Raw genomic sequence first — 9,200 nt, 5'->3', positions numbered from 1 at the left:
CAAAAGTTTCAAGCTGAAACATGAAAATCCATTCAAACTTGAAACCCTGTGTATAAGTGTACTTTTTTTGTACATGAGCACGCACACTGTGTATATGTATTTTACACATACTGGATGTGATTCACACAGAAATACTGTGCATTCACACGTAGCTTGCACAGCTCTGGCAATAAACAGCAGTAAAGACAGTAATTATGACTACAAATGGGGACATGCAGCACCATTGGAACATACAGCTCTGCTCAAATGTAAATAAGTGAGTAACACAGCAACTATATACTGAGACTTATCTATGCAGAGAGATACAGTTGTACGATTCATATAAGTAACTGCAGAGGACGCACCCTCCAGTTTGCTCCTTTATGATAAAAAAGTGCATGCATGTACAGTCTGTAGTTGACATGATGGCAGCATGTCATACAACAACCTCTGACACTCAGTACCTTGGAAAGGTGTATGATATCACAAAAGCCATGCACAGTGGTGGCTCTCTCCTCTAATTATCTGGGAAACCAGACACACTCATCCATGTGCAGCAACACAAGGTAAAGGAAATGGTTAAATATTCTCCAAGCTGATGCTTTTGGTATATCTAATGTGTCCCCTACTGGGTTCTGAAAGATTCTTGCTGGTAGGGTGGTGAGTAGTGCACATACCTGTCTGGCAGCACAGAAGATTAAGGCTATGAGTTTTAACAACTCTGATCCAAAACAATACCAAAACAGCAAAATCTTCAGAAGTCAGGAATCGAAAAACAGGAACCAAAGTCAAATCCAAAAGCAAATTTGCTTTTGGATTTGACTTTGGTTCCTGTTTTTCGATTCCTGACTTCTGAAGATTTTGCTGTTTTGGTATTGTTTTGGATCAGAGTTGTTTCTATCTTAAGGTGTGTGGAGTGGAGTTTGTGTAATTATGAGTTTTAACAAGCAGTTTCCTGTGTAACAGAGTTTGATCCTCTCAGTCTTTATTTGCCTACTGTGTGTGACTGAGCAAGCTACTTAACAAGATAGTGTTTTGGGGAAATCGGGCTAGGCTCCTCAATAGTCTCATGTTCAATTATCTATGTGCCTTTGCCTCCACAGGGATACAAAAGGGCAAGTAGATTCTACTTGTCTACCAGCATCCTTATTGTGCTCCATGCAGCACACAACCAATTTCCAATCAACAGAGAACCAATCAACTGTCTACTGGTTGGAACAGTTATGTTATGTACCAATCAACTGTCTACTAGTTGGAACAGTTATGTTATGTACCAATCAGCTGTCTACTGGTTGGAACAGTTATGTTATGTACCAATCAGCTGTCTACTGGTTGGAACAGTTATGTTATGTACCAATCAGCTGTCTACTGGTTGGAACAGTTATGTTATGTACCAATCAGCTGTCTACTGGTTGGAACAGTTATGTTATGTAATCCACAGTCTACAGTACTCTTGCTGCTGCTGTGCACCCTGTTGCTCTACCAGATAGCAGTTGGTGGTGGTGCTCATATGTCTCAACCTCTTAAGAGGTCAATGTGGAACACAGACCCTGACAATGTGTGACAAACAGGCAAAATGTGGAACACCCTATTTTCACACTGCGTGAAAACGCACCATTTCCACGGTGCCAAACTGAAGTGGTTTTCAAGCAAAATCAGTAAATTGAAGTGTATATGAAGTAAGAGTAAACACTGTAATAAAACATGTAAATGAAGTCAAAAATGGTACTGTATAATCAGAAAAACACTACAATAACTAAGTACGCAGTCAATGACAAATCACTTACAATCAGAAAGCAAAAGCAGCAATTCTGCATAAGACTAAGCACTCATAATCTAGGCACTTTTTTCACTGAGCAATTCACGTGTTCATTATCAGGAAAGTTCCTCACTTTGCGTCTTAAAATGTCCATGTTCCTTGAAGTACCACATTGAAAGGGTCAGTTACACAATCAGTTTTAAAACAATTTTAACAGATATTCACAGACAATACATACTTGTATGAGCTCCAAGCTGAAGTTATTAGCAAGTTTTTCTGCCCTACTACAGACAGTGAGGAAGGAGAGCTCAAGGTGCAACCCTGTAAACATAAAACACTTAGGTTGCAAGAATACCCCCACCACTAAATGCACAGCACAGAATTCCCCTATACTCTACAGCACTAATACACTGTAATACACAAAAGACTTACCTGATATTCATGGTAAATAATACTGTATCATATTACTCAGCAAAATAACTTAATATTTCTTTTTTATGTGAACTCTTAGTTGAAGTTATTAGTAAACTGTTCTGCCTTCGTACACAGAGTGCAAACACTGGAGACAGAACATTCCTACCCCTCTAAAAAATACTAAGCTGACAGACTTTACCTACCCCCCACCAAATATACTGCAGAGAACTCAGCTATCCTGTAAAACATAAAGTTTAAAAATATACAAAAGCTTGCCTATTCTTTCTCCTCTGTTCTAGCAAAACCTGGACTAAAAATTAGGCACTTACCTGCAGCCAAAGATATACCACCAAAAGATATGTTTCCCCAGAGAAAAAAAAAATCAAAAATCTTTTTGTGAGTACTGGTTTGCATGCTGTACTGCAGATTGCACTCTCCACTGTTCTCTGTTCCACAATCCTAATATTCTTCCTTGCTTGAAGATGCATTGCTGTAGTCCCCAGAAGTTTGCTGGCTGAAGAAATAATCATCAGTGCCAGAAAACTCCTGAATCCTAACGCTGCTTCCATCCAAAAGAAAAAAAACAATTGTTGCCACAAAGAAAAGTAAAGTGCTCCCAGCAGTACATCGCAGAGGCATGAAAACTGTCACCCGGAAGTATCTCATTATTTTTCTGCTTCTCCTGGTTGGCTCGCTTTGCATCAGTAATCAACCTCTGATTGGCTCATAATACCTGTACGCTGATTAGCTACTTTCGTGGTATATGAGCCAATCAGAATGCACAAGGCGGAACCAACACTCTTAATGAGGAACAGTGGAACTTTGTGAGTTCTGTGCCTTAAATGCAGCGCGTTCCGCATAATCCGGAGCACTTGGCAGCTCAGGTGGTGCTGTGCATAAAAGATGCCTCTAAACAAGCCCTGCTGTGATGCTGAGCATTGCTATTATCTTTAATGCAGACATTTACCAAATGCTCTGGTCTTGTGTAGAGACATGCAGCTTGGTGCCCACGTTCCTCCAATAGTGGCTATAAACTGTGACACTATTCTGAGTGTAGACATTTGCATTTCATTACTGCCTCATCAGGGTACGTGCCTTTATCTGCATGTTATTATGCAGTAAATTGTGTACATGCCACAATGTGCTCCACTGCTTCCTGCATTACTGCTCAATCTGTTTGCATCAATCTCCACCATGCTGTGTGTGCCCACTAAGAGCACAAGTTTGTTCTGCATACTACATAATGTGACTACGAATCCCAGCCCTTGTTTATGCAATTATGTTCTGTTTCATTCCGATGATAAAAACATGTACATTAGACAAAGATACTGCTAAATGAAACTGTATCCACTCTCAAATGAAAATTAATTTGTCTGTTCCAAGTATTTCACACAATTATTTTATGTGGTTGTTTTCTAATTTCTCCCCTTGTCAAAGTAGATGGTTTTGCTGGGCTCATTAAATGGGTGGATTTGGTTTCTCCAGCTTATAACCTGAAAGTATGGTTACCATTCATTAATAGCATGCTGAGTACAATCTGTCGATCTGATTTTAGACAACTAGAACATTACATTATTAGACATTTCATAATGAATTCATAAGGCAAGCCGTATGCCCTTGTGGTTGTTAGCCTAGTAAACACCTAGGATCCTATAATACTACTGATAAAGAAAACTATATAATAAGCAAATGAAAGTCACATAATACTGGAAGCGGTAAAGAACAAGACCACCAGGCCCAACACAAGCACAGCAGCATCAGAGTATTCATCTATTTTCTGTCATCAGCCTACCCTCTGTTGCCAAAATAAAGGTGAATGGTCTAAACAATGGCCTGCAAAACAGCTTTATCATATCCTTTTCTACTAATTAAAAGAAATTATTGTACTGTGTGATTCAGCAGAACGCTTTTCCTGGATATGACATCATTTCTCCATTGTAATTTGATTGAAGAACTGGTATGCGTCGTTTATGAGGGGAATAAGGGGCTCTAACCCCCCCCCACACACACACACACACATAGGGGTGGGTGGGAGCTTGCCTCCTGAAAAAAAATGTGTGTGTTTTACACTGTTTTCCACTCACCCATTTCAGTTATTTATTTTTCGGAAACCAGTCAGTTGAACGAGTGTCCTTTGATCGCTCATAGGTAAACCCAACAGCTCTGCATCTTACAGATTGTACTGTAGATAGTACAAGTAGCTGTGATACTATGAAGAGCGAAACTTAAACAGCAGCTTGATTAGATAATTCTATTCAAACTAGAAGTCTGGATTAACTTCATGGATGTATTACATCTAGTTTTAGACTTGTTTTTCTTGATATGATTTTAAATTTTGTTATTGGTGCTTGAGACTAAGAATAACTAAATGTATAGACATAATAGATATAAACCGAGAACTAAATTTTTAACATGGAAAAGAAAACAGTTGAGATCATTGGATCAAAGCATGTTATTAGGCTATTGGTCTTGAGGCCCTTGTAAGCCTAGCCAATAAATTAGCCCATGTTACCACAAGTCAGCACTCAATGCCCCTGTCCAGCAGGGACACAGGTGGAATTCCATGGGTGTACTTTTTATTTCCCATCCAGTCATCCAGGTTCCTCTTAAAGAGGGATAATGAAGTACTCTACTTGAAGTGGAGAGGGAGTCTATTCCACAGATGGGGGAGTCTCTGGGAGATAAATCTGTCCTGCCAGCAAGTCCTACTGATGTCGTACACCAAGTTGAGGTTGTGTGTGCAGGTCATGCGAGTGGAGTTTGACTTGCGGATGTGCAGAAATTTCATCATGGCGGGGTCAGAGATTACTCTGAATGCCAGACAAAGACCACCTCTGAGGAGTCTGTATGAAACTGAGTAGAGAGACAGGGCTTTTAGCCTATCTGTGTAGGATAGATTTTTGAAGCCCTAGATTCTCCTGGTCAGGAACTTCTCTGGTCTCTCCAGCTGCAGCATGTGCTTTGTGAGGTACATGGTGAAAGGGACGTTATACTCGATGATGGGCCTGATAAGGGAGGAATACAGGGAAGTTTTATTCCTGGAAGAAATACCCTTACTAATGAGGTGTTCCATGTAGGAAGCTTTCCATACAAAGGAGGCAACATGGTGGTCAAAAGTTAGACTGCTGTCAACTTGGGTGCCCAGTTCCCTCACAACTGCTTGCATGCTTAGGACACTGTTATTAATTTGATACTTTGTGGAGATGTCACTCTCCCCAAAGGGGATGATGATGCATTTTTTTTGTGGTTTAGTTTGAGGCTTGGCTTCTGGCACCAGTCACTTGTCTGGGTGAGACCCTCTTGTAGTATGTCTATATCACTAGGGGAGTTGATGACAGCACCCAGCTTGCAGTCATCTGCAAACTTGGTCAGCCACAGACTTCTGGTTTTGGCTTGCACCTCGGAGAAATATATCCCAAACAGCAAAGCCCCAAAACCGATCCCTAGGGTACGCTGCTCATTATGGGTCTACTACTTGAGGTGGCTTCCCCTATTTTGACTGAGTGTGTTCTATCAGTGAGCCAGTTAGCTACCCATCTGGTCACATATGGATTTACACCAAGTTGGAAAGGTTTATCTATTATGTCCGGGTGGGCGATAGTGTCAAAGGCCTTGGCCAAGTCAAGGTAGGCGGCGTGTACCATTTTCCCCTCGTCCATGGCTTTGGTGATGGACTCAAAGAAGTCTACTAAATTTAACAGGCATGATCTCCCCTTGACAAAACCAAACTGTGTGGGATCAAGTATTCTGAGGTTGCCAGTGTCCTTGTTAATGTGGTCCATGACAATGCATTCCAATGCCTTGCAAATCAGGCTAGTTAGACTGATGGGATAATAACTGCATGGTTCAGTGGATGCTCCACCTTTGTGCAGAGGGATGATGGTGGCCGTCCTCAACCTGGCTGGGACAAAACTGATACTCAGGCTTAGGTTGAATAGGGTGCCTAATGATGGTGCAAATTCCTGCCTGAGTTGATGTAGGATGAAGCGTGGGATGTTATCAGGTCCCATGGAAGCTGTGTTTTTAGCCTTTGAGAGGGTGTTAATGACTTGTTCCCTACAGATGGGAGGGGGGGGCAGGTGCTGGGGATATCCTGGATGGGGGGCAGACGGGTGAAGTTTTTACCGAACCTGTCTGCCAGCAGGTTGGATATATCCACAGCATTTGTGTACGTGGTGTCCTTGACCATGAGTTCTGAGCAGATTTGGGTGTCGCGTATGTGAAGAAGGCCTTATGATTGTCTTTAGTAGATGTGGCCAATTTGGACTCGAAGTTAACTGTGGAGTTCTTCACTATACACTTATTTGCCTGTTTAGGCCAAGAATATATTGCTTCCAATTTGGCTCCTGTTTCTTCTTGGTCCTGGACAGCAATTTTTTTATTTTGTTGTAGAGTTTATTTACAGCCGATGTCCACCATAAAGGTTTACACTTCCTTGAGAAGGAGGATTTTGTCCTGTCAGGTATTGCTGAATCCATGCATTTATGTAAGAAGTCATATAGTACTTTGGTGTATGTTTGGACATTAGTGCCAGTTCCTATTGCTGGGGAGGGTGCTGTGAAGCTGTTTAGACCTTCCCTCAGGAGGTTGTAATCAGCTTTGGAGAAGTTTTTTTGTTTAACCCTAACTAGGAGGGGAGTCAGGGGAGATGGTAACTTCGAAGGTAACAGCTTTGTGGTCTGATCTTATCAGAGATGCTGACGCGGCAGGGATGCTACAGTAGTTTCCTATCTTGGTTAGTACCAAGTCCAAGAAGTTATCACCTTTTGTGGGGGTGTCAACCAGCTGGTCCAAGGCACTGGCATTGATGAAGTCAAGGAATCTTTGAGCATTTGTGTTCTGGCTCAAGTAGTTTTTCCATTCAATGGTTGGATAGTTAAAATCATCCAGGATCAGAGCATAGTGTAGAATCTTAATAGATTTGAGGAGGTCCAGACAGGCAGCGTGGGCATCATGAGTCAACATTGGTGGCCTGTAGCTAACTATGATTTGAACAGAGTTCTTGTCAGCCGTTAACTGCACCTGGAGTGTCTCTTGTGCGTCACACTGTTTGACCAGCCTGGAGGTGTGTATGTGTTTAATATATATTAAAACTCCATCTCCTTTGGCTTTACTACCCACAGTTTGGGGTCTGAATGTATGACAGGATGAGTAATCAGGTATGGCTGGGGTGCTCTCCGCAGTTTTGAACCAGGTTTCTGTGACTGCACAGATGTCAGCAATTTCCAGGGTTAAGGATGCCTGCAACGAGTGCAGTTTCATGTTTAGACTCCTAGCGTTCAGCAGCATGACCTTTAAATCAATACAATTATATACAATTATAAAATACAATTATATTAATAATATGAAATATTAAATAAATAATAATACGATACAATTATATATAGATACAATTTAAAGGAAAAGAGAGTCTCAAATCTGAAAATTTTAACTGGATAAGTAAGAAAGGTATCATAAATGTATATGGCTTGACTAGCAACAATAAAAGAGGGAAATTACTAAGTATAGTAACAGGTAGTATACCCACAACAGATACATATAAATGATATATATATATATATATATATATATATATATATACACACACACACACACACACGTGTACATACATATATATATATATATATATATATATATACAATATATATATATATATATAGTTCCCCTTCAGAAGGCCAACGGCTGAAATCTCGAAATGCATATGGCCGAAGCCATATGCTCGAATTTCAGAAGCCTGACCTTCTGAAAGGGGAAAAAAAGAACAACGAAACATAAAACAATGTTTCTGCAAGGGAGCAAGCCCCCCTGCACCCCCTGCTACTTATTTACTCCAACTCCGAGATCGCACTACAGCGCAGAAAGGGAAATCTCCCATTCTCCACTGTATGCCGATCCCCATTCAGAAGGTCGAGCTTCTGACATTTCAAGCATATGTTCTCAACCAAATGCATTTCGAGATTTCAGCCATTCGAACAGACACACTCCCAGTATGAAACTTAGGCTCAGTTTAACTATAAAAACAAAGAAGGGGAGTCTCAATACTAAGGAAGAAAGGAACAATAATGTCAAACGTCATTAAATAAAGAACAAGATGGTATGTTCACAGTAGTAATTCCACAATAGAATAACAGAATGTGGATGCTACTTAATTTATGCTGTTTCCCTGGAATGGGAGCTAAAATGGCCAAAAAAAAAAAAAAACATCTGGAGATGATTCTTGACACATGAAATGCAGTATTATTATAGGACATGACTGTAACTGCATATTTGGTAAAACAGAGCCAAGTGCAATGAAGGAACCAAGAATAACATCTTCATCTAAAAGGCACAAAAAGTACAGCTGTGTAAGTAAACCTGCCATAACAGTTGATGACAGAATGATCACTGCTGCAGTAGCCTTAGCTATACAAGTTGCATCCTGCAACAGCTTGCCAGCTTCAGAAATGTCAGGGCACTTCCCACATGCCCAAACTGTTAGCTCAAGCTGAGATGACTAAAAGTCAGGTTTGGGTGCGAAGCCCCTCCAATGCTTTCTTGCCAACACAGAGAGGAAGACTAAATCCCTGACAGAACAATGCTAGGAATATAACAATAGAAAGTCTACACCCTGGCATAAAAATGTGCAATAAATAAGGGGGATGGAGGGAAGAAGCAACTTCTCCAGCAGTGATCATTCAAACACATACTGTTATGGTAAGTTTATTTACACTGCTGTACTATGTTCTTCATTTGATCACTGCTGCTGTATCCTTAGCTACATGGGCAGAATATCACACCTTAAACTTCACTGAGAAGAGGAAGAAAGAGGTTCTAGGAGTACCTGAAGAATGGTCCTAAACCTGGAGAAGGAGTCTATTTTATAGTGCTTTGTAGAAGTGTGCACACAGGATTAAGTTGCTGCTGCTAGAATATTTCTAGCAATCAAACCTTTTCATAACGCTAGAAATGAAGCCAAGGTACTGGAAGAGCAAGCTTTGACCCTGCCTGGAATAGTTTCATTCTGGTGGGAATAGCAAGCAGTAATATCATGAGACAACCATTTTGAAAT

At 40.7% G+C, this 9,200-nt stretch overlaps 1 protein-coding gene across 6 annotated transcripts in view; it reads right to left on the bottom strand.

The window, feature by feature from the left end:
• The window catches only part of ANKRD6 (ankyrin repeat domain 6), a 1,808,044-nt gene that overhangs the window by 744,286 nt on the left and 1,054,558 nt on the right, over window positions 1-9,200 (bottom strand). The window lies entirely within an intron of this gene.

This window comes from Protopterus annectens, chromosome 1.part0 (genome assembly GCF_019279795.1).
Source record: "Protopterus annectens isolate FY-2018-M chromosome 1.part0, PAN1.0, whole genome shotgun sequence".
NCBI classification, from domain to species: Eukaryota; Metazoa; Chordata; order Ceratodontiformes; family Protopteridae; genus Protopterus; species Protopterus annectens.
This window is presented reverse-complemented; position numbering and strand designations above follow the sequence as displayed.